Source organism: Ahaetulla prasina, chromosome 7 (genome assembly GCF_028640845.1).
Source record: "Ahaetulla prasina isolate Xishuangbanna chromosome 7, ASM2864084v1, whole genome shotgun sequence".
In the NCBI taxonomy this organism is placed as follows: domain Eukaryota; kingdom Metazoa; phylum Chordata; class Lepidosauria; order Squamata; family Colubridae; genus Ahaetulla; species Ahaetulla prasina.
In genome coordinates, this window is record NC_080545.1 from 2,742,867 (window position 1) to 2,768,989 (window position 26,123).

Below are 26,123 nucleotides of genomic sequence, written 5' to 3' on the forward strand. Positions count from 1 at the left end.
GCTTGAGGAAATTTTAAGTGGGGTTTTAGGATTGTTTTACTTTAGTTTTAATTTTAATTGGCCATTTTACAATCAGATTTTTAATATGCTTTTTAATTTGTCTACGTGCTTGTTGTTTTTACTTGGCTGTGCACCGTCCTGAGTCCTTCGGGAGAAGGGCGGTATAAAAATCTAATAAATAAAATAAATAAATAAATAAACAAACCACGTTTGGGTTTCCCCAAGAAAGACTGGCTTTGTTAATCAAATTTACATCCAGGAAAATGTGCGCAGCGTTAAATTGTCCCCCCGGGCCATTCCTGACCTGCACTTTTGGTCCACTGTCCATATTATTCAGACTTATCCATGGTTGTGCGTTGTGCGCTATAAGAACTCTGCTTTAGTCAGGCGGCTGTTTACTACGCACTGAGATGTGTGAGTCATTGTCCTACTTTAACCCTTCTCTGAAAATTGTGGTTGAAATCACACTTTTGTGAGTTTAAGGGTGGAGGGAAGTGTTCGCCACCCAGAAGAGTAGGTCGAATAACTCCTTCACGTATTCAAAAATACCATATACGCCGGTTGCTTAGTATCCGAATTTTGATAACTTCGATCATCCTTTGGATGCTACGGTAGTTAATAGAATAGAATAACAGAGTGGGAAGGGACCTTGGAGGTCTTCTAGTCCAACCCCCCGCTCAGGCAGAAAACCCTACAACACTTCAGACAAAGGGTTATCCAATCTCTTCTTAAAAACTTCCAGGGCTGGAGAATTCACAACTTCTGGAGGCAAGCTGTCCTACTGATTAATTGTTGTAACTGCTAGTAAATTTCTCCTGAGGCGGAAAAAGTCCCAATATGTCACGTGACACCCGCCGGGATGACACAAGTTTGACACCCCTTTCTCTAGATTGAACAGTGGGATCCTTGGCGCTCTCTGAGCTTGGGTTTTTTTCTTGCAGACGTTTCATGATCCAACTAGGTAACGTCATCAGTGCTAGAAGGGAGTGGGGTTTGTGGAGAGGAGGAGGAGCATGATGGAAGGGAAGAGAAAGAGGAGGAGGAGGAGGTTGGAAGAGAGGAGGAAGAGGAGGAGGAAGGAGAAAGAGAAGGAGGAGGATGGAAGGGAGGAGAAAGAGGAGGAGGATGGAAGGAAGGAAGAGAAAGAGGAAGGAAGGAAGAGAAGAGGAAGAGGAGGAGGAGGATGGAAGGAAGGAAGGAGAAAGAAAAGAGGAGTATGGAAGGGAGGGAGGGAGGGAGCAGAAATAGAAAGAGGAGGCTAGAAGGGAGGAGAAAGAGGAAGAGGAAGGAAAGGGAAAGAGGAGGAGGATGGAAGGAAGGAAGGAAGGAGAAAGAGAAAGAGGAGGATGGAAGGGAGGAGAAAGAGGAGGAGGATGGAAGGGAACAGAAAGAGAAAGAGGAGGATGGAAGGGAGGAGAAAGAGGAAGAGGAGGATGGAAGGGAAGAGAAAGAGGAAGAGGAGGATGGAAGGGAGAAGAAAGAGGAGGATGGAAGGAAGGAAGGAGAAATAGAAAGAGGAGGATGGAAGGGAAGCGAAAAAGGAGGAGGAGGAGGCTGAAGCTGGAGGAGGAGGAGGAGGAGAAGGAGAAAAACTGTGAGGGCCCTTGGTGCTCTCTGAGCTGGGTGGCTTCCTTGTAGACGTTTCACAACCCAACTAGGTCACATCATCAGTGCTAGAAAGGATCAAACTCCCTTTTATCACTGATGACGTCCCCTAGTTGGGTCATGAAAACGTCCGCAAGGAAACCACCCAACTCAAAAGAGCACCAAGGAATTCTCTGTGCTTTTTTTTTTTTTGACTGCACCCTGATTTGTAGTCAACACATCCCCGTTAATTCCATTAGCCGCCGAATACGATGTCTGTCTGGGTGGGGTGGTGGGGGCTGTTTTGTTTGCCCTACATCCCATTGCTGTAATTATATTGCTCCAACAGAGTTCCAACGGGTAAAATAAGCCATTGCATTAAGTTTCAGCAAATGGTTTTCACCCTGTTTTCAAAGTAATAGGGGAGGGTTGTGTTTGGGGGTGGGGGGGAGAGAAATGCCGGCAGGTAAAGAACTCATTGCTTTTTGCAGAAATAACAGCAAATTAAATTCATTTCCTTCTGGCATTCGTGTCCTTGGAATAAACATAGGAAGGAAGAAGTACAAAAAAAAGGAAAGCAGATTTAAAAGAAAAACAAACACATATGGAGTCAAAATTCAGACGCTCGGCAACCGACTCACAGTTATGACGGTCGCAGTGTCCCCGGGGGGGGGTCACGTGATCCTCTTTTGTGACCTTCTGTGAAGGAACAGGGAAGCCAGGTTCGCTTAAGAACCACGTTCCTAACTTAACAATGGCAGCGGTTCACTTAGCGACGGTGGCAGAAGAGGCTGTAAAACGAGGCAAAATTCACTCAAGGAATGTTTCACTCAGCAGCAAAAATTCGGGGTGGGGTGGGGGGTCAGTTGTGGTCGTAAGTTGAGACCCACCTGTAGTTGGGTCAGTGTAGATTGGATGTTGTGGGATTTTTATTCCTAGCCCAGTCTCTCTCTCTCTACTTTCCTTTTCCAATGTGCAAATAAAAATATTTCGGCTTTAAAAGAATGATGACACACACTGTAGTTGACATGCCCTCAAATTGATGTGACAGGAGCTGCTTGATTTTGGACAAATTGAAAGGGAAATGAGGAGAAATGCTCACAGTTGCAACTATGAGAGCACGCAACTAAGAGAGCACGCAACGAAGGGAGCGGATATTCCTTCTGTCCTTCTTGACTGTTCTCCCTTCACGACTAGAAAATATCCAGACTCAGCAGTGAGAAAATAAGTCTCAATAAAGGAGAATTATTTGTAGCTCAGGGTTGACGTGAGGGGATCCTCTGACTCTCTGATGGTTTTCTTGCAGACATGTCATGACCCAACTAGGGAACATCATCAGTGCTAGAAAGGAGGAGGAGGAGGAGGAGGAGGAGGAGGAGGAGGAGGAGGAGGAGGAGGAGGAGGAGGAGGAGGAGGACTGTGGGACCCTTGGTGCTCTCTGACCTTGGTGGTTTTCTCGCAGACATTTCATGACCCAACTAGGTAACATAATCAGTGCTATAAGGGAGAGGGATATGCAGGGGGGAGGAGGAGGAGAAGGAGGAAGACTGTGGAGGTGGTCTCTGAGCTTGGTGGTTTTCTTGCAGACGTTTCATGACCCAACTAGGTAACATCATCAGTGCTTGCACAGCACTCCTTACTAGCACTCTGGAAAACATCAGATTGAGAACTATAAAAATCCCCCAAACTCAAGGAAAAGACCATCCCTCCAGCCATCCAAGATTTCCGTTCAACCTGAATGAAATTTCCTTTTAATCGTAATTACGGAGAGAAAAAATTCCAAGCCACTTTATGACTTGATTAATTGCAAAATTCCCTTTATTTAAAGAAGAAAGGTCCTCCAATTAGTCACGTACCATTCTCAGGGGGTTTCTTATACTTACACTTAAAAAAATAAAGGAAAATATCAACTCAAGGGTCCTTGAGTGGCTCAGACTGCTAAGACAGTCTATTATTAACAGCAGCTGCTTGCAATTACTGCAGGTTCAAGCCCCACCAGGCCCAAGATTGACTCAGCCTTCCATCCTTTATAAGGTAGGTAAAATGAGGACCCAGATTGTTGGGGGCAATAAGTTGACTTTGTATATAATATACAAATGGATGAAGACTATTGCTCAACACATTGTAAGCCGCCCTGAGTCTTCGGAGAAGGGCGGGATATTTAATGCAAATTAAATATATAAAAAAAACTCTCAACCCCGCCACCCGCACTCCCTTTTGGAATTAAAATTGCATGACCCTAGCTCGAATCAAAACGACAGACCTGCGATTGTCTTATGAACAAATTGAAGATGAAGGTGGGGTGTTGTTTATTTTTTTTTTAAAAAAAGATTAGAATTAAAACACTATCCTTCTGTGCATGTCTAGAGAATGCTAATTGACTGTTTTATATTCTGTTTAAGGTCCATCCAGCTGGGCACAATTATTTGCTTTAAATATTTGCACTGGGAATCTTCATGTATTTCTCTATCTTCCACCCCCTCGAAATCACAGCTTCTTGCTAAAAACAAAAATTACCAAACAAAGGGGGGGGGAAATTAACGCACTGTCTTAAACAAGTCTCAAATTTAACTTCATTAATATTCCGAAGGAATGTGATGAATAAGATTTTTTTCTTTTTAACAGGCATAGATTTAATTTTTTAACGAAAGGGGTCTTGAAGAATGCTCTTATCTTTCTCTTCTCCTGTGGACTTAAGTACTTGGAGAGAATGTAACTCTGGAACTGAAGTGCAGGATTTGTAAATTAAATTCTGAATGCCAAATTTAGGGATTGGATGGGTTATGTTTTTTTTTTTTTAAAAAAAGTTTAACCCTATCATCTTATGACCAGAATCCAAATGCAGGCATATCGGAAGAGCTCAGGAGGATTTTCAGCCAACATAACATACGTGCACATTTCAAACCCAAGAATACACTAAGGCAGAAGCTTGGCCACTTTGACAGAAACTGAGCAATGTGGTATATGCAGTACAATGCAGTGAGCAATGGGCAGATCTGTACATTGGGGAAACAAAATAGCCACTTCACAAATACATGGTGCAACATAGGAGAACAAATCCATCAGGACCAGATTCAGCAGTCCATCTGCATTTAAAAGACAGTGTTTTGAAGACAGCAAAGTCCACATTCTAGACAGAGAGGACCACTGGTTTGAAAGAGGGGTCAAAGAGGCCATCTAGGTCCAAATTGAACAAACCTCTCTCAACAGAGGGGGAGGGAATTCAACATCCAGTGGTGGGATTCAAAAATTTTTTACTACCAGTTCTGTGGGCGAGGCTTGGTGGCTATGGCATGGTTTTGTGGGCTTAAATCCCCATTTCCTCCTGATCAGCTGGGACTTAGGAGGCAGAGAATAGATGAGGGCAGGGCCAGTCAGAATTTTTATTACCGGTTCTCGGAAATACTCAAAATTTCTGCTACCGGTTCTCCAGAATTGGTCAGAGCCTGCTGAATACGACCTCTGACGACATCATCTATCTCCAGTCTACAACCCAGCTCCTTTCAACAGTTCCAAGAAGGCGCCATACTCATTTTCACTACTCAGGTGACCCTGAGGACACAGATAAGCCTCCAGGTGGCCTCAACAACCCTCTAAAAGGATGCAAATGACCAGCTGTTCACAAGGAGAATAAATCCTTCCATTCCACGCCATCCACTCAGAGCTGAAGAAGCTTCTTGGATGAGAAGTGAAACGTCTTCAAAGAATAACCAGGAAGTCCAGTTGTCTCTTGAAAAAAGCACCTTTGGGACAACCAGGACCTGGACGATGGAGAATCTCCATAGCCAAATATAGGTAGTGTGCAGTCACTAAGAATTATGTTTGACCTTGGAGGGCGAGGGTGGGTGTGGCTGGGGAAGGAGTGGCTGGGGTTGTATTGGTGGGCATGACACAAGACTCCTATCGGGGGCACCGGTGGTGACCAAGTGCTAAGGCAGGACTTTCCTGAGACCCTTCCTCATTCTCATTATAATTTCCTTCCTTCCTTCCTTCCTTCCTTCCTTCCGTTTTCTTCTTCTTTTTCCTTCCCTCTTCATTCTCCTTTCTTCTTCCTTCCCCTCTTTCCTTCTTTTTCCTTCCTTGCTCTCTTCCCATCTTCCATTCTTTTTCTCTGTCTTTCCTCTTTCCCTTCCTCCTTTCCTGTCCCTTCTTACATGCTCACATGCAAAAGGGGAAAGATTTCTCCTTCGGTTTTGTTCTTAGTTTGTTTTGATAGGCTTCTGCCAGCAAAAACGGAGCTCGGGGGGCGGTGTCATAAGCACGGTCCCCACTCCCAAGCTCTATTTTCGCTGGCAGAGGCACCATGGGCTGCTCCGTTGCTGTTTCCAGGCTGGCCCCATAGGCGAGATCTAAGCATGGGCCTTGAGTTTGACTCCCCTGCTATAGGTGGTTCTGTCCCTTCTTGCATGTAGCAACATTTTAGGCATTCGTCGAATCCTGTCCTACTTCCTGTTAGGAGTTCGCTTTTCTTCTGCAAGCTAACTTTGTCCAGGTCCTTTAAAGATTCTTCACAGAATGTGATTGCCAGTACTAGTAGCTACCTAGCTATTTGCTGAACCATCTCTAGCAACTCCAGAATTAACAATCTGCTATTCAGCAAATCTTCTCAGCTCACCCCCCTTCCTCTTCAACTCCGACCAAAACCGGAGGTCGATCTTGCCCCAGATGTGTCCATTCCGCACAGATTTATTCCATCAGACTAAAAAGATTATTGGAGAAACGAGGAAGACTTGTAACAGCCACCGAGGATTCTATCTTTATTCTCCAAATAGAAGCCATCCACGTTTATAACAGAGCTCAGCTCGAGATGCTAAGGCGAGAGTATGTGCAGTCAGCATAAATACTGCTGGCTTTTGAGTTTCGATTGTCAAACTTTTTCCGCGAGACACAAACGCTCCATTCAAAGCAGAGAAGCGGACAAATATTTAGAGCTTAAGTTAATCTCTTGTGTTCCTGAGAAGCAGGGAAACAGATAGTAGCAGCCTAAAAGGAATGCACAGATTATCTAGCCCGGATCTGAAGAGGATTTATTAAATCTTGATACGTACAGCAAAACTTTGCCAGCTGAACGTCCACAAACATTTCTCTTCCCCTTAAATGTCAGCAACAACACAAACACAAACTCACATCCTGGACATAAACTGTTTCAACTCCTACCCTCAAAACGACGCTATAGAGCACTGCACACCAGAGCAACTAGACACAAGAACAGTTTTTTCCCGAAGGCCATCACTCTGCTAAACAAATAATTCCCTCAACACTGTCAAACTATTTACTGAATCTGCACTACTATCAATCTTCTCATAGTTCCCATCACCCATCTCCTTCCACTTATGACTGTATGACTGTGACTTTGTAATCCTTATGATTTATTTTGATATATTGACCATCAATTGTGTTGTAAATGTTGTACCTTGATGTACCTTGATCTTTTCTTTTATGTACACTGAGAGCATCTGCACCAAGACAAATTCCTTGTGTGTCCAATCACACTTGGCCAATAAAAAAATTCTATTCTATTCTATTCTATTCTATTCTATTCTATTCTATTCTAACTGCAGATTTTCGAGACAAATCCAAAAGAATGCAGGTGTGCAAAACAATAATGATGTGTGCAGTGGTGGGTTTCAAATTTTTTTTACTACTGGTTCTATGGGCGTGGCTTGGTGGGCGTGGCATGGCATGGCATGGCATGGCTTGGTGGGCGTGGCAGGGGAAGCTTACTGCAAAATCCCCATTTCCTCCCGATCAGCTGGGACTCAGGAGGCAGAGAATAGATGGGGGTGGGGCCAGTCAGAATTTTTTCCACCGGTTCTCCAAATTACTCAAAATTTCCGCTGCCGGTTTTCCAGAACTGGTCAGAACCTGCTGAAACCCACCTCTGAATGTGACTTTGTACTCTGTGGCTGAGATTCCGCCTCTGCTTTGCACTGGAACTCTTGCTTAAGTCAACCTCATCAGTGCCTCTCTTTTCATCAAATGGGTCCTTGTTAAGGACTGGGTCAAAGGGTAGCATGATAGCAAATTAGTGGAAGTACAAGTGATCACCTTCCCAAGGTCCAAGTAGGCCCACGAGTCTGCAAAAAATTCATGCAAGGATCCCCCTTGTTTGTAGCTGACTGGTCAATGTAGAAGGGTTGCCTCTTATTTCTAATTTATAAGTATTTAGCATTTATTGTTACCTCTTACTATTTCCCCCTTCTACTGGTGGCACATTTTTATTATTGTTGTTATTGTCCTTTCTATGTTGCTTTGCTGAGTGCTTCTGTACCAGAGACTAATCACACTTGGCCAAATAATGTGTTGTGTTGTGCGTTTTATTTTCTCTTCTCTTCTCTTCTCTTGTCTTCCATTCCATTCCATTCCATTCCATTCCATTCCATATTTTCTATTCCGTTCCATTCCGTATTTCCTATTCTATTCTATTCTATTCTATTCTATTCTATTCTATTCTATTCTATTCTATTCTATTCTATTCTATTCTATTCCATTCCATTCCATTCCATTCCATTCCATATTTTCTATTCTATTCTATTCTATTCTATACTATTCTATTCTATTCCATTCCATTCCATTCCATTCCATTCCATATTTTCTATTCCATTCCATATTTTCTATTCTATTCTATTCTATTCTATTCTATTCTATTCTATTCTATTCTATTCTATTCTGTTCTGTTCTGTTCCATTCCATTCCACATTTTCTATTCTATTCCATTCCATTCCACATTTTCTATTCCATTCCATTTCATTCCATTCCTTTCTATTCCATTCCATTTCATTCCATTCCATTCCATATTTTCTATTCTATTCTATTCTATTCTATTCTATTCTATTCTATTCTATTCTATTCTATTCTATTCTATTCTAACTGCAGATTTTCGAGACAAATCCAAAAGAACGCAGGTGTGCAAAACAATAATGATGTGTGCAGTGGTGGTTTTCAAATTTTTTTTACTACTGGTTCTATGGGCGTGGCTTGGTGGGCGTGGCATGGCATGGCATGGCTTGGTGGGCGTGGAAGGGGAAGCTTACTGCAAAATCCCCATTTCCTCCCAATCAGCTGGGACTCAGGAGGCAGAGAATAGATGGGGGTGGGGCCAGTCAGAATTTTTTCCACCGGTTCTCCAAATTACTCAAAATTTCCGCTGCCGGTTTTCCAGAACTGGTCAGAACCTGCTGAAACCCACCTCTGAATGCGACTTTGTACTCTGTGGCTGAGATTCTGCCTCTGCTTTGCACTGGAACTCTTGCTTAAGTCAACCTCATCAGTGCCTCTCTTTTCATCAAATGGGTCCTTGTTAAGGACTGGGTCAAAGGGTAGCATGATAGCAAATTAGTGGAAGTACAAGTGATCACCTTCCCAAGGTCCAAGTAGGCCCACGAGTCTGCAAAAAATTCATGCAAGGATCCCCCTTGTTTGTAGCTGACTGGTCAATGTAGAAGGGTTGCCTCTTATTTCTAATTTATAAGTATTTAGCATTTATTGTTACCTCTTACTATTTCCCCCTTCTACTGGTGGCACATTTTTATTATTGTTGTTATTGTCCTTTCTATGTTGCTTTGCTGAGTGCTTCTGTACCAGAGACTAATCACACTTGGCCAAATAATGTGTTGTGTTGTACGTTTTATTTTCTCTTCTCTTCTCTTCTCTTCTCTTCTCTTCTCTTCTCTTCTCTTCTCTTCTCTTCTCTTCCATTCCATTCCATTCCATTCTATTCCATTCCATTCCATATTTTCTATTCTATTCTATTCTATTCTATTCTATTCTATTCTATTCTATTCTATTCTATTCTATTCTATTCTATTCTATTCTATTCCATTCCATTCCATTCCATTCCATTCCATATTTTCTATTCTATTCTATTCTATACTATTCTATTCTATTCCATTCCATTCCATTCCATATTTTCTATTCCATTCCATATTTTCTATTCTATTCTATTCTATTCTATTCTATTCTATTCTATTCTGTTCTGTTCTGTTCTGTTCTGTTCTGTTCCATTCCATTCCACATTTTCTATTCCATTCCATTCCATTCCACATTTTCTATTCTATTCCATTCCATTCCACATTTTCTATTCCATTCCATTTCATTCCATTCCATTCCATATTTTCCATTCTATTCTATTCTATTCTATTCTATTCTATTCCTTCTGTTCCATTCCACTCCATATTTTATTTTATTTTATTTTATTTTCTGTTCTGTTCTGTTCTATTCTATTCTACTCGATTTGGTACCATATAAATATGAAGCTGGCAAATCGCAAGACAGGACTAGAATCAAATAGTGCATTTTAATCATCAGGTGGTTGGTTATGTTGGTGCATAAAATCAAGAAACTGTTGAAACGGCAGCCGAAGGCCTGTGCTTCATCACACGTGTTAAAATTCCCAGACGTGCTTGTAGGAACACTTAGGACAAGTACCAAAATCAGGCGGTTTCTACTTCGCAAAGCATGTCCTTTGAGAAGCAAGAGATAGGAGAAGGTGACCAAGGCTGTTGACTGAAAGGAATGTACTGATAGTTCAAAGCTCAGGGCTTAAATTACACAAGCTTTATCACACCCCAATTAATTTTGCAATAGAGCTACAATTACTTACTCCCTGCCCGAGGTTGTATCTCCTAAGATATTATCAGAAATACACCGTAGGCTATTCCAAGTTCTTGTTTTGAACTGAACTGAAAGTTCTGCTTTCAACACGCTGTAGCGCTGGTCTCCATGCAAACACTAGCTATAGCACTTAGATCTCTACGCTGCTTCACACTGCTTTACAGCCCTCTCTAAGTGGTTTACAGAGTCAGCCTATTGTCCCCAACAATTTTGGGTCTTCATTTTACCCACCTCGCTGTCAAGGTTCCGATGGATGCCCTAATTAAATCATGAGCCTCGAGCCAAGCTTCAAAAGAAATCCAGTTATTTATTAGGAGTTCGTGTCAGCAGGTTCCAAGTGAAGTCAACACTGACCCCACATAATTTATGGCCGAGACTTGACCCTGTTTCCCCCCCTCCTCCCAGGGTATGTCATTGATCACATTCACCAACGAGCAATTTCGCGGTCCCTTCCAGCCGCTGTGGGTAACCCTGGGAGACAGCCTTGAGAGAGATATGTCTGGAATGTGCTTTTGTTTTTGGCTGCTGTGCTGTTTCCCCATTTGCTCATCCCCCTTGCCTATGGCAACTCGAGAGCATGCTTTGAGAGTTGACACGTGATGGAAGGATGAGTCAACCTTGAGCCTGGCGAGATCCGAACTGGCAAATTGCATGCAGCAGGTAGGCAGTAGAAGTAGCCTGCAGTACTTCACTCTAACCACTGCGCCACCGTAGCTCAGCCCTTTGGGAATGTAGAATATTCATACATCTTGCAAGCCAAAGGGCTCTCCAGAGTCTTCTTCAGCACCACAATCTGAAAGCATCAATTCTTCAGCTCTCAGCCTTCCTTATGGTCCAACTCTCACAGCCATGCATTTATTCTGTCTCCGTCCTCACTTTGGAGTAACGAGCTGGCCTACAGCCAGTGGGTTCACGGCTCCTATCAGTCCTGGCCGAGAAAATGCATCTGCCTGCCAAAAAGTTCAAACAGATTAAGACTTCAGCTCACTTCGACACGGTTCAGCTAATTTGCTTCCCGTGGAACTGAAAGCAGTCCCAAAGCTTCTTATATATCCTGTGGGGTGGGGCTCCTGCCCCATCCTTCCCTTTGATGACGCCGCCTCTCTAATCTTCTGAAGCATGGGTAGATCCAGGCTTGATTAGTATGATTATCAGCTACGTCTGAAGGCGTAGCCTGAGGAAGGGAGGAATCAGGGGATGTCGGCCTCATTACGTCCTCCGACTGGCCTGGTTTTGGCTCCTGGAGTTGGGCCAAAGGAATCGGTGCTTCTGAGGTAAGCCTTACCGGCCCTTCCCCCTCACTCTTGGAGTCACTTTTGGGCATGGGGCCGGGTTCAGGGGCTGGAGCCACAACAGCATTACTATTAGGAAAATCATAGCTTTAACTATACATAATAGAGCAGGAACCAAATTAATATATTATTATTATGATGTTATATGTTATAGACATAGACAATCGTATTCTAGAGCAAAGCTTTAAATTTGGGGTTACATTTACGTACCAATGCAAAGATATAGCCCTAAAGACGATGCTTCTATCAAACTATTGATTGACTGTGGATATCAGAAAGAAGGAATTTGCCCTTTGCTCTTTAGATATTTGGGTTACAAAACTGGAAAACTCTAGTGTTGTGGCCCGCAGCCCCTCCAACAGCCAAATCAGATGAGGAGGAGGTATAGGAGTAATGGCACCCTGACAGCTCCGAGGGGGAAGAGGGAATGGAGCTGGCAGAGAGAGAGAAAGAGGCAGAGCCTGGGCCATCCGTCAGCCCTCAGATGGAGAGTCAACAGCCCCCAGGTCTGGAGGTGGCTGATGAGGAAGAGGAGGAACAGCCAGGTCCAGTGCCTGATGCGCAGATGCGCAGAAGGCAGAGGAGAGGAGAGCAGTGGAAATCTATGGGCCGGTCCTTGGGACGGAAGAACCACCGCTGCTAGTGAAGCTCCACCCTAGCTCTGGGGATAAATGGCAGGGGGTGGAGATAAATAGATGCGGCAGACAACTATTCATCTCCCTGCCAAACAGATTTGTTAGCCTGCGGTAAGAGATAAACTTTTTATCGGGGCTGCTGTCGCTCCTAATAAAGGAATCATTGATTTAAATACAGAGGTTTTGTCTTGTTTGGGCAGCTGCATCAGAACACCTAGATTGTTATTTTATTTTTTTCGTTGTTCAGGAATTGTTGTCGTTACTGACAAACTGAGCTGCTTCACAACGGCCTTTCTAGATCTCTGCCCTTTGTACCAAAATGAAAGGACACAGCTGGACCCACGTAGTTGGAAGATCTCCAACGGGGGAAGCTCTCCCAGGACAAAAATAACTTTCATAGGATGTTGTACTAAAAAGCAAGGACAGTTCCATGCCTTAGTTACACATCTGGAAATACTTTTGGGTGGTTCTTGAGCGATAGGAAAACTCATTGGCCTGTAATGAAACGCATTGCTTGTGGATCCCCTCTGCGATTGTTTCTCAGTTTCGTACCTTGAAGTTCACACAAGGTCTTCTGATCACTTGGAAGAGCTAAGAATGTTCTGGCTTAGTACTTAACCCTTCCTTCTCCACCGATTCCTGGAAGAGGACCAGTTCTGGTGGATGGTGACTCATTTTTTGGAACAAGAAGCCTCCGAGGAATATCGCAGATTTTTCTGCTTTTTCGTAGCCGGATTTGGAAGAGAGACTTACTGAATTTTCATGAGGTTCCGCTCCTTTTGTGCATTTTTCTCCGCAAAATTTTCTCCATGTCAGTTTGTGGAAATTATGCTATCAAGTCTTCAGCGGCTTGAAAGGGGCCGAGAGATACAGAATGGTTGCCGAGGCAACCAAAAACTGACACTCCGTCGGATTGGATTGCATGTCCAAATGTACATCCAGCTGAAATTAATACGATGGAGAGGAAGGATGTTTGGATGCTCAAAGCAAACTTGGATGTCATTTTTTTTGTCATCTTCGGGGGTTTTTTAACCTCAATTTGTAGGTACGTGTCCACGAAAAGAATAGGTCCTCCTTATTCACCTGGAGAATGCAGAGTTCATCACAAGATTGTAATTCCTGTAGGCTAGTTTGGAAAAAAAACTATTTGGTTAACATCTACCCAGCTTAACCCCAAGAACTCCTGGAGAGAGAGAAAGAGAGAGAGGGAGAAAGAGGGAGAAAGAGGGAGGAATGGTCCATGGTACCTCCTCGTGGCCTGACCATTAGTGGTCCCTCTACCAAACCATCTGGGTTTGACTTGCTTTGTCTGGCTAAAATTGAACAAAATTAGGTGTGACACCGAAAGAATTGCCTCTGCCCTGTATCCATGGGGAAGGTAAGAGTCCCCTTGTTGCGATTGTGGTGCTAACAATGCAAACTATTTAATGATATTTTACAAGGTTGCCCACAATGTGCGTTCTCTGGTTCCCAAGAAGACCTGCACAAAGCAACACCAGAGGAATAACAGAATAAATAACAGAGTCGGAAGGGATCTTGTAGGTCATCTAATCCAACCCACTTCCCAAGCAGGAGACCTTTCACCATTTCTGACCAACGGCAGTCCGGCCTCTTTTTGAAAGTTTCCAGGGATGAAGCTCCCACAACTTCTGAAGGCAACTTCGGTTACATTGGTGAATTGTTCTCAGTCAGAAAATATCTCCTTATTTCCAGGTTGAATCTCTCCTTGATCAGTTTCCATCCATTATTCCTTGTCCGTCCTTCAGGTGCTTGACCCCCGTCTCTCTGTGGCAGCCACTCAAATGGTTGTCCAATCTCCTCTTAAAAGCCTCCAGTGTTGGAGCATTCACAGCTTCTGGAGGCAAGTAGTTCCACTGGTTAATTGTTCTCACTGTCAGGAAATTTCTCCTTATTTCCTGGTTGCTTCTCTCCGTGATGAGTTTCCATCCGTGCTTCTTGTCCTGCTTTCAGGGACTTTGGAGAATAGATCAACCCCCTTTTCTTTGGGGCAGCCCCTCAAATATTGGAAGACTGCTATCCTGTCTCCCCTGGTCCTTCTCTTCACTAGACTAGCCAGGCCCAGTTCCTGCAACCGTTCATCGTATCTTTGAGCCTCCAGTCCCCTCATCATCCTGGTTGCACTTCTCTGCACTCTTTCTAGAGTCTCAACATCTTTTTTACAGTGTGGTGATCCATACTGGATGCAGGATTCCAGGTGCAGTCTTACTAAGGCTTTATAGAGTGGTATTAGCACCTCATGTGATCTTGATTGAATTCCTCTGTTAATGCAATTTAGGATTGCATTGGCTTTTTTGGCTGCCGCCGCACCCTGAAGGCAAAAGAAGAAGGGGACGACAGAGAACGAGGTGGCTGGATGGAGTCACTGAAGCAGTCGGTGTGAGCTTAAATGGACTCCAGAGGATGGTAGAGGACAGGAAGGCCTGGAGGAATGTTGTCCATGGGGTCACAATGGGTCGGACACGACTTCGCAACTAACAACAACAAGCACCCTGCTAGCTCATATTTAATTGGTTGTCCAGTCCAGGAGATCGCCTGGAGGGCTGAACTGGACATCCAGTGAGGAGGCCAATCCCCTAGAAGTTTTGTATAGAATGATGTGGGTTTGTATATATGTTTACTTCTCTTCTGTCATGTTCTCCTCAAACGTTAAATAATAAATAATGAAAAGAAGGTTGATCGTTGTGTGTTGATGCTGGATACTTATTTGGTGGCTCAGGCTGTAAGATAGCCTGTTATTAAAACACAGCTGCTTGCAATTACTGCAGGCTCGAGTCCCACCAGGCCCAAGGTTGACTCAGCCTTCCATCCTTTATAAGGTAGGTAAAATGAGGACCCAGATTGTTGGGGGGGCAATAAGTTGACTTTGTAAATATACAAATAGAATGAGACTATTGCCTTACACACTGTAAGCCGCCCTGAGTCTTCGGAGAAGGGCGGGATATAAATGTAAATTAAAAAAAAATTGGACTTCTTTTTCTAAAAGTTGAGAACCAGATCAGCAAAGCTTGAGCCCATCTGGGAAAAAGGAAACCTTATTTTGCAACAGAGTGAAAATAAATAGTCAGGAAATCCACGTCTCCTCGCTTTGCAAAATTAGACACGCAATTTATCTGTGCACAATGAAAAGAGGAGGAAAAAACGACAGCAGGGGAACCCTGCGATATAATAGGCTGTAAAAGCACAGAATAAACATGAGCTCATGTAGGCAATTATTCATCATAAAATAAATTCTAATGTACTTCAATGCGCATTGAAACTCAGATATAAATGGGGAAGGGAATTCCCATTTCAAAACACTTCTGAAATAAAATTCCAGATAGGCTTAGTCTTTTCATGTCAAAATAAGAGCTCAAGTCTTAAAGAGTTTATTTGTCTTTTAACCTGATCAGCTGATCAACAAGGAAAGGATCACAAACGTATCTCATGCTATCACAGAATGCTTTTACTGTAAAATCCTCAATAAACCTCCCAAAACACACCACTTAACATTCTTAGACAAAAAAAAATGAGATTCAGTCAGAGCAGGGGTGAAATCCAGCAGGTTCTGGATCCTCCAGGGCCGTAGTGGCTCAGGCTGTAAGATAGCCTGTTATTAAAACACAGCTGCCTGCAATTACTGCAGGTTCTAGTCCCACCAGGCCCAAGGTTGACTCAGCCTTCCATCCTTTATAAGGTAGGTAAAATGAGGACCCAGATTGTTGGGGGGGCAATAAGTTGACTTTGTAAATATACAAATAGAATGAGACTATTGCCTTACACACTGTAAGCCGCCCTGAGTCTTCGGAGAAGGGTGGGATATAAATGTAAATTAAAAAAAAAAAGAACCAGTAGTAGAAATTTTTGAGCAGTTCGGAGAACCAACAAATATCACCTCTGGCTGGCCCCCCGAGTGGGGTGGGAATTGGGATTTTGCAATATCCTTCCCCCCAGGAGTGGGGAGGGAATGGGGATTTTGCAGTATCCTTCCCCTGGAGTGGGGTGGGAATGGGGATTTTGCAGTATCCTTCTCCTGCCATGCCCACCAAGCCACACCCACCAAGCTACGCCCACAGAACCAGTAGTAAAAAAAAATTGGATTTCACCACTGAGCCAGAAGTTCACTTGCAGTCTTGAAAAACTGTGTCTTTTCCCAGAACCCTAAGAATAGTAATCTGTAGAAACGAATCACTGAGAGAGTCACTTTTTTCCATGTTTGAACCGTCACTTGTAATCCAAGGACTATCGGTATCAGAAGTTCACAAAATCTTTACGCACGCTCTACGGCATTTATTTATTTATTTATTTATTTATTTATTTATTAAATTTTTATACCGCCCTTCTCCCAAAGGACTCAGGGCGGTGTACAGCCAGGAGATAAAAAACACAAAAATATACAATTAAAACAACAATTTAAAACCGAGTATATTAAAAAAAATGGCCAACATTTAAAAATTTAAAATTTAAAATTATGAACCCTAAAATAATAAAACCCCAGTTAAAAATTTAAAAATATTAAAAATTTAGTTTTAAAAACGAAAGCGTGTTTGATCTGGGCACAATGATCCTGAGTCACTCTTAAAAAAAAATAATAACGATTAAAACTACTTTATACTGGAAACAGAGGTATTTCATGTCATATGTTTCAACAAGATATGATCCTTAGACTATCTGTGTCACTGACCAATCTCTTGATTATATATGTAAATGCTTTTTTACACCCTAAAATGTATTCCAATTGCAGTGAACAAGGACATGCATTCAATTTTGCAGCTATTCAGATTGTTGGACTAGCAGTGACAAAAACAGCCAGGGAAGTGACCAACGCCTGGGAAACAGGCTTTTCGCAGGAGTGCTGAGTTACAACCAGCTTATCAAGTACTTAGGAGACAAGAATTGCAGCACAAGAAAATAAAGGCAGTGACTCAACACCTGAATCAACAACTAAAAAGCCAGACACAACCGCATAAATATCCCAGACAGAATAGCCCAAAGAACACATTCCAATAGAGAAAACTTTCCTGAGGATGGGCTCCAGCACCAATCCAAAAACTTGGAAGACTAAATCTTTTGGATCCAGCAACATTATCCTGGGATGCGTAGATTCACCTTCGTTCATGTATGCAAACTTTCCATCATTTTGAGGTTTTATTGCAGCAAATATTTAACTCCACTTCGCTCTGACATCGGCTTCCAAGCTTCAGAGAAAACCTCTTTTTAGAGTAACACCTTTGCAAATTTTGATAAAGCAGCTAAGTAAAAATAAAGATTCTCCTTGCACATATGTGCTAGTCGTTCCTGACTCTAGGGGGCAGTGCTCATCTCCGTTTCAAAGCTGAATAGAATAGAATAGAATTTTTTATTGGCCAAGTGTGATTGGACACACAAGGAATTTGTCTTGGTGCACATGCTCTCAGTGTACATAAAAGAAAAGATACCTTCATCAAGGTACAACATTTACAACACAAATGATGGTCAATATATCAATATAAATCATAAGGATTACATAATGAACAGCCAGTGCTATCCGAAGATATCTCTGTGATCATGTGGCCGGCATGACTCAATGCCAAAGGCGCACGGAATGCTGTTCCCTTCCCATCAAAGGGGGTCCCTATTTTTCTACTTGCCTTTTTTACCTGCTTTCAAACTGCTAGGTTGGCAGAAGCTGGGACAAGTCACGGGAGCTCACTCCATGACGCAGCACTAGGGATTCGAACCACTGAACTGCCGACCTTTTGATCGACAAGCTCAGCGTCTTAGCCACTGAGCCACCGCGTCCCTCGATAAAGCAACTACCGGTAGGTTTGTATAAAATTACAATCTCCTAGAGGAAGGGGGGGAAAATTGTGTTGGTTTAACGCACACCTACATGATAATGCTACTTATGCCTTATGGAGATTGTCTGGCTGTAAGTTTGCAACCTGCTACATTCCTGATTGTGTATAAACTATTCTTTACTGCTGACTAAACAGATCCGTGACTCATTATTTCTGAATTTGCTCGTTCGAAATGATTTCATTTTACATTCATCTGTCGTCGAAAATGTTGGAAAAGGAGAAGGCTGTCCTGGCACGAAGCTGCCCTTTCTGGGTTTAAGGATGAACATCAAGTATGTATTTATCAGGAAGTAAAGTGTTAGCCGGGGTGGGGCTGCTGGGGGGTTCGCAGGGGTTTGGGGGAACCTCTAGCTAAGATTCTGTGCAGTTGGGAGAACCCCCAAATCCCACTCCTGGCTGGCCCCATCCACCCCAGGAGTCCCCAGCTGGCCCGTTTTGGATGCAGGTAAGCGCAGGGCGTGTGTGGAGGCTCGGGGAGGGCAAAAAACGGGCTTACGGGAAGTTCGGGAAAGCTGGAAATGGGCCCATTTCTGGCCCCCAGAGGACCTCCGGAGCCTGGGGAGGCGTTTTTTGCCCTCCTGGAGTCTCCAGGAAAGCCTGCGGAGCCCAGGGAGGGCAAAAGCAGTGGTGGGATTCAGCCAGTTCGCACCTATTCGGGAGAACCGGTTGTTAACTTTCTAAACAGTTCGGAGAACCGGTTGTTGGAAGAAATCTTATTCTGTTTTTCTCCACTTTACAGGGCTAATCCTGTAAGGAAGGCAGGAAGGAAACATTCTGGTGGTGTTTCTAGCCTAATCTTTATTGCCCTGCTTACAGAAACTGCCTCTCTTATTACATTGTAACAGGTAAGGCGAAGCGCCCTTCGACCTGAGTGACGTTGAGTTGGCCATGCATGGTCACATGACCACCAAGTCACGCCTACCCAGCTAGTTATTAGGACAGAGAACCGGTTGTTAAATTATTTGAATCCCACCACTGGGCAGCCTCCCCTCCGTCCGTGGTGCAGGAGGCTGACTAGGCCACACCCACCATGGCCACGCCCAGCAACCAGGCAGGGAACCCCTTGCTAAAATTTTTGAAGCCCACCCCTGAATGTTAGGGCTTTGAATCCCTGCAATTCGGTCCAGGAAACCTGATTTACGAAGCAATGGCAGCCTCTCAAATCTATTTGAGCGTGTTTGTGTATCTTTCTTTTAAATTCCCTTTCCAAAGCTAGGTGGGAGAATTTAGTTAACTTTGGATGATTCCCAGCGGTCTCCATCCGGGATGACACGAGATACCAGCAAATATTGGATGATATATAAAAGGATTTTAGAACAGATGCTAGAAGTTAGCAAGAGATGATTAATTCTGCACAGTACTTATTACTTTTACGGTAAGCCCAGCTAATGCAAACCTAATGATTTTCTAGTTCTGAGTTTATAAGGTTTGAGTGACAGGAAGGCCACATTTTAAGTATTACGAAGCAGCAGAGTTTAACTCGGCGGTTCTAAAGGAAGGTAGAGATGAGTGTGGAAAGGAAGGAATAAATCCTAACGGCAGCTCAGTCCCCAATACAGGTACTCCCAATGGAGCCCAGAATTGCCGCTGCTAAGCGAGACAGTTGCTAAGTGAGTTTTGTCCCGTTTTATGACCTTTCTCATCACGGTCGTTAAGTGAATCACTGCAGTTCTTAAGATAGTAACCCGGTTGTTAAGTGAATCTGGCTTCCCCATTGACCTTGCTTGTCAGAAGGTCACAAAAGGGGATCACCTGACCCAGGAATAGGGCAACCGTCATAGGTACATGCCAGTTGCCAAGCCTCCAAATTTTGACAATGTGACCATAGGGATGCTGCAATGGTCGTAAGTGTGAAACGCGGTCCTAAGTCCCTTTTTTCGGTGCTGTTGTAACTTCCAGTAGTCCCTAAATGAATGTTTGTGAGTGAAGAACTATTTGTAAGTAAAAAGTGAAAGAGGGAAACTAAAACGACCATCACCTTGACTGCTGTGACCGAGGCCCAAGTAGTGATTACTAAACACAATTCAATCCTGAACAAACTTATTTTATTAGAACAGCTGAGAATTCATTCATTCTCAGCTTCATTCAAAACAAAATTCTTAATAACCAATCCCTTGGCCTTATCACCAACCTTTGACGTCTTTGGCAACCTGCCAAAGGCTTTTCTTGGCAAACCCCCCACAAAGTTCAAGAGACCCTGACAAGAAGAACAGAAATCAACGTTGCTTTCCTACAAAGAGCCCAAGAGTCTTTGCTGGTCTTTTAAGCCTTATGGGAGTTGCTAATCATCTCCTGGCCTTACTCCCGAGTTGTCCTTTTTGCTTTAGCTGCTCTTGCCTTCTGGCAGCTCTTCGCATGTGTGCACTAGGAACAGGCTCCTCCTGTTCCTCTGCCTCTCTGCTGTCTGCCTCTGGAGGCTCCAGAGTCCGCACATCGCTCCCAGATGGCCCTGGCCCCATCTCTGCCTCCAATGCAGAGCCCTCATCTGGGCTTTCCTGATTCCAGGACAGGCCCATTGTCCTCCTCAGCCTCCTCACTGTCCGACTCATCTGCCCGGTCCGCAGCCTGCTGGTGGACCACAACACTATCTAGTATAAATCTGGACAGAATAAAAACCTTGAAGGTTCTGTTCTTACAGCCTACAACCATAAAATATAATTTCTGGAATCTTGGCACATCTGTTTGTTGGCCTATTTTGAAACCTTGAACAGCTGGACGGCCTCAGCAGTTCGATACGGGCATATTGTGAAGATTTTCTGGTGAACATCCATCTGTTTTTGCCCCTCAATTCCAGGTCACCAGTCCAGGCTGGAGAAGGTTTAATAAGCAGATGGGTTTTAGCACCTTTCGCATCCTGAACCACTCTGAGTATTTGTGAAGTTCAAATCTGTTGAGCGTCAAGCGGTCACCGAAGATCTGATGATGGAGGAATGGGAGAGGAAAACAGGCAGTGCACCAATAAAAGGGATGGTAAACGCCAGAGAAAGTAAGAAAAAGAAAACGTACAAAAATTGAGGAAAACCTTCATTCTGTTAGAGCAGACACCATAGTTAAGTTGTTGAACTGACATTGGAGTAAGCCCAATTCAAGTCCGTCATGTAATTGAATAACAATAACAAAGTTGAAAGGGACCTTGGAGGTCTTCTAGTTCAACCCCTGCTCAAGCAGGAGACCCTATACCGTTCCAGACAAACAGTTGTCCAATCTCTTCTTAAAAACCTCCAGTGATGGAGAAGGAAGGAAGGAAGGAAGGAAGGAAGGAAGGAAGGAAGGAAGGAAGGAAGGAAGGAAGGAAGGAAGGAAGGAAAACAGCATAACAGAGTTGGAAGGGACCTTGGAGATCTTCTAGTCCAAATGGTTGTCCAATCTCTTCTTAAAATCCTCCAGTGATGGTGCATCCACAACTTCTGGAGGCAAGTTGTTCCACTGATTAATTATTTTGTCAGGAAACGTCTCCTGAGTTCTACATTTACTGACTAACTTTGAGATAAAGAAGATCTACCAGTTTGCTCCTTGTTAGCAAGCTAGTTGGGGAATTCTGGGAACTGAAGTCCACCCATCTTAAAGTGGCCACGTTTGGTGGCCACCGATCAAGAGTGTTCCTCCCAATTTAAATCTTATCCCGGTCTGACTTCTTCATGCTATTGATGAAGGAGGATGCTCAAAAACTTCTGCCTTTTAATAAAATATGTTACGAGAGGGGGAGGGAGGGTCCTTGGGGTTTTCTGAGTGTTCATCCTCTCCTCCTCCTCATCTCTCCTCCTCCTTCTCCCTTCTAGCACTGATGATGCTACCTAGTTAGGTCATGAAATGTCTGCAGGAAACCACCAACCTCAGAGGTCTCAAGGACTCTCCCAGTTGTCTTCTTCTTCCTCCTCCTCATCTCTCCTCCTCCTCCTCCCTTCTAGCACTGATGATGTTACCTAGTTGGGTCATGAAACATTTGCAAGAAAACCACCAAGCTCAGAGAGCACCAAGGACCCCACAGTCGTTCTCCTCCTCCTCCTCCTCCTCCTCCTCCCTTCTAGCACTGATGATGTTACCTAGTTAGGTCATGAAACATCTGCCGGAAACCACCAAGCTCAGAGGTCCCAAGGACTCTCCCAGTTGTCTTCTTCTTGTTCCTCCTCCTCCTCCTCCTCCTCCTCCTCTTCCTCCTCCTCCTCCCTTCCAGCACTGATGATGTTCCCTAGTTGGGTCATGAAATGCCTGCAAGCAAGCCTCCAAGCTCAGAGAGCACCAAGGGCCCCCCACAGTTCAACCCCGAGCTACAAATATCCTCCTTGATCCGTCAAATTCGATAGTCAGGCAAAGTGCTACCAGATTCCTTTTGAAGGATCACTTTGGAGCGCCATCGAAGCAGGGATTGTTCTCAGTCTAATTTTAGGCTTATGTAGCAAAGCTCTCTGTGAAAAGCTCAAGCCAAATCCGCTAGCTGAAATGTAGGCCATCTCACACGATCAGAAGCAGAGGAAGTAACAGCAGGAGGAAAACACTACAAAGCGGAGCCAAGAAGTCTTGCCTGCAGCTGAAAAGTCCTCATTTCCTACTGTTGTAGCCCACAAAGGTTAGCCTGGAAGTTGTAGCTTAGGAAGGCCAAACCCAAATGCTCAGGGCTTTCTCGCCTCACCACATTTGGAAGTATTTTGCGCGAGAAAGAGTAGTATCGCCCAATCTATATTTTTATTCTGATATTAATACCTTTCATTCAAGTTTTATGAAGCGTCTGTGGCAGGGTGATAAGACAGTGACTCAGCCACTTAGAATAAAATTAGCCCTGCTTCTCTTCCCTGGTTCTTTGATTAGGATTCTAATTGTTTTTTTAAAAAAATGGGGAAAAACTAGTTTTGGGAACCTGGATTCTTGGATGTTTGGAGAGGAAGAAGAGGAGGAAGGGCACTAGGAGGAGGAATGATGAATTAGAAGGATAAGGATGAGGATGAGGAGACAAAGGAGAAGAACCAAAAGGAGGAGGAGGAGGAGGAGGAGGAGGAGGAGGAGGAATGATGAAGTGGGAGGAGGAGGAGGGGGGGAAGGTGGCACTAGGAGGAGGAATGATGAATTAGAAGGAGAATGTTGTGTCTGCGCCCCCACCCCCGAGCCGGGCCCCCTGCCAGAAAGTGACTTGGAAAGTGAGGGGGAAGGGCCATCAGGACTTACCTCTGGAGCACCAGCTTCCCTGGCTCAGCTCCAGGAGCCAGAGGCAGGCCAGGTGGAGGAGATAACGAGGCCTCCGTCCCCTGACTCTTCCCCCCCCAGGCCACGCCTCCAGACCCAGCTGATGGCAATCAGGCCTGGCTGGACCCTAGGTTTCGTAGGCAGGAGAGGCGGGAACAACAGAAGCAGGGGTGGGCAGGCCTAGGAAGTGCTGAGTCATGGAGCTACACCCCACAGAGTATAAAAGCAGCCCTGGCTGCTCTTCTGCTCCGTGACGAGCAAAAATTGAGCTGAACATTCAGCCTGGACTGCTGACTTCCTGGTTGCCTGGCAACCCCAAGATAAAAGGGAGACTTTGGCAGGCAGCTGCAGATCCTCTGCCAGGACTGATAGCAGCCGTGAACTCAATTATTGCTCATTTAGCCAGCTTGCGTGGCTGAGGCCGGGAGGGGACAGAACAGAGAAGAATGAGGAGACAAAGAAGGACCAAAAGGAGGAGGAGGAGGAGGAGGAGGAGGAGGAGGAGGAGGAGGAGGAGGAGGAGGAGGAGGAGAGAAATGATGAAGTGGGAGGAGGAGGAAAAAGAGGAAATGAAGCTGAAGGGGAAAATATCCAGAATCGTAGTAAGAAAATAAGTCTCAATAAAGGAGAATATTTGTAGCTCAGGGTTGAACTGTGGGGTCCTTGGTGTTCTCTGAGCTTGGTGGTTTTCTTGCAGACGTTTCACGACCCAACTAGGTAATATCATCAGTGCTGGAAGGGAGGAGGAGGAAGAGGAGGAGGAGGTGGTGGTATCAAAGGTGCTTTTCTCAAAAGGCAACTAGACTTTGTTTTTCTCTGAAGACGTTTCGCTTCTCATCCAAAAAGCTTGTTCAGTTCTCTCAGATCCTACGTAAAGATTCAAGACTACTTCCTTGCTTGACTCCTCCCCCGACTCAGCCGGTTTCCCTCTGACCTCACAAAAACATAATTTAGGAAGTTTATTAATAGTTTGATTTTTTTTCCCCCGTGCTTCTTATTCTGGAAGTTTAAAATGTAAACGAAGTAAATATTGAATGTTTATACTGTATGTCGATCTTCAAGGATGTCCTACATACTGCAGAAAGATTTCATGATATGGTCCATTCAACTACGCCGCAATAAACGTTTAGTTGTGTCAATTTATCAGTAAAAATAACTGGGATACTTGGAGCTGTGATTTTCTTAAAGCTTTGAAGTAGCTCATTTCCAGGATGAAATCAGGTAGTCCTCAACTTACAACAGTTCACTTAGTGATGGCACTGATAAAAGTGACTTATTACCGTTTTTTCATATTTACAACCATTGTAGCATCCCCGTAGTGATCAAAATTCAGACCAGCTTGGCAAGGGACTCATATTTATGACAGTTGCTATGTCCCAAGATCACGTGATTCTCCTTTTGCAACCTTCTGACAAGCAAAGTCAATGTTAAAGCCAGATTCACTGTTAAGTGAGTCACATGATTGTTAACATCTGCAGTGATTCACTTAACAACGGTGGCGAGAAAGGGCCTAAAAGGGGACAAAACTCAGTTATAAAGCGTTTCAAATGGGGCAAAGCAAACGTCTAACTTAACAGCAGAAATTTTGGGCTCAATTATGGCCGTAAGTCAAAGATTGCCTGTATTCTGTAGCTCTTAGTAAATGCAAGTGGGATTGGACATGGAGAGAGAGAGAGAGAGAGAGAAAGAGAGAGAGGGAGGGAGGGAGAATGAATGCATCTTTGCTGCAATTAAAATATCAGATAATATTTTAGCCAGTTCTCGTCTGCTCTTCAGACACAATTGCTTTAATATGCCAGACTGTAAATGTAAATGCTTCTGCTACAAGTGAAAAGGCCAAGAATGAGGTAATTATCTGTTTACAGTTCCAGAATCAAGAGCTGTAAAAGCAGAATGAAGTTGTTTAGTCTGCGGGAAGCAAGACTGTGTGTTACAAAGAGAACGGACTGAAATATTATTCCATCCAATTTGTACCGCAGTTGTACTTTTATGAAACAACCATACAGATCTGAAATGGCAACAGCAAAGACAAAAAAAAAAAAAAGGAATTAAAGACATGAAAAATACGACCTTATGGAGAAAATGCAGATCTTTTAATCATCCACATACCTTACCCATCTAAATGAACATCTGTGCTACAGCCAAGAAATTAAAAGATGCTTGCTCCTGGGGAGGAAAGCTATGGCAAATCTAGACAGCGTACTAAAAAGCAGAGACATCACCCTGCCAACAAAAGTGTGTCTAGTCAAAGCTATGGTTTTCCCAGTTGCAATGGATGGCAGTGAAAGTTGGACCATAAGGAAGGCTGAGCGCCAAAGAATGGAGGCCTTTGAACTCTGGGGCTGGAGAAGACTCCTGCGAGTCCCTTGGACTGCAAGGCGATCCAATGGATCAGTCCTAGAGGAGATCAACCCTGACTGTTGGCCAGATCCTGAAGAGGAAACTCAAATACTTTGTCCACCAGTCCTCGGTTTGCAATCAGAATTGGGGCTGGAATTCTGGTCGTAAGTCATTGCGGTCATAAGTCGAGGTAGCACATAACCCGACTTAATGTTTTCTTCCACTTTTTACGGCAGTGGTTAAAGTGAATCTCGTGGCCGTAACTCCAAATCAACTCTCCCAAATGGGCATTTCCCCCCACCCCATGATTAAACAATAAATTGAGGATTACTATGTATTCTGCTCTTTAACTGTGAAATAATGAATGGGCACTAAACAATATACTCAGTCCTTAAGTCATTACACTCCAGCTACATCGTAATTGATGGCTAATAAGAGCATCTGTCTTTGTGTCTTATCTCAAAAGTACTTTTTCAGGAGGCAACCGGACTTACTTGTTTGTTTGTTTGTTTTGAAGACGTTTCGCTTCTCATCCAAGAAGCTTCTTCAGCTCTGACACGATAGTGGGGAACGTCAGAGCTGAAGAAGCTTCTTGGATGAGAAGCAAAACGTCTTCAAAAAGAAAAAAACAGAAAATCGAGTTA

General features: G+C 43.9%; 1 protein-coding gene and 1 long non-coding RNA gene across 3 annotated transcripts in view; one reads left to right on the forward strand and one right to left on the reverse strand.

The window, feature by feature from the left end:
* CAMK1D (calcium/calmodulin dependent protein kinase ID) overlaps positions 1 to 26,123 on the reverse strand; it is a 218,362-nt gene that overhangs the window by 121,803 nt on the left and 70,436 nt on the right. Inside the window, exon 1 of one of the 2 annotated variants that reach the window (XM_058191376.1) lies at positions 2,226 to 2,375. The exons of the other annotated variant lie outside the window; for it this stretch is intronic. The gene's annotated coding sequence lies outside the window, so the exon portion shown is untranslated. Of the gene's footprint in view, positions 1 to 2,225; positions 2,376 to 26,123 lie in introns of those variants that run through there. 2 annotated transcript variants of the gene reach the window in all.
* On the forward strand, positions 17,963 to 25,960 carry LOC131202426 (uncharacterized). Its single transcript, XR_009156152.1, has 3 exons — positions 17,963 to 18,233; positions 18,701 to 18,806; positions 25,005 to 25,960. It is a non-coding gene; the product is annotated as an uncharacterized LOC131202426 (long non-coding RNA).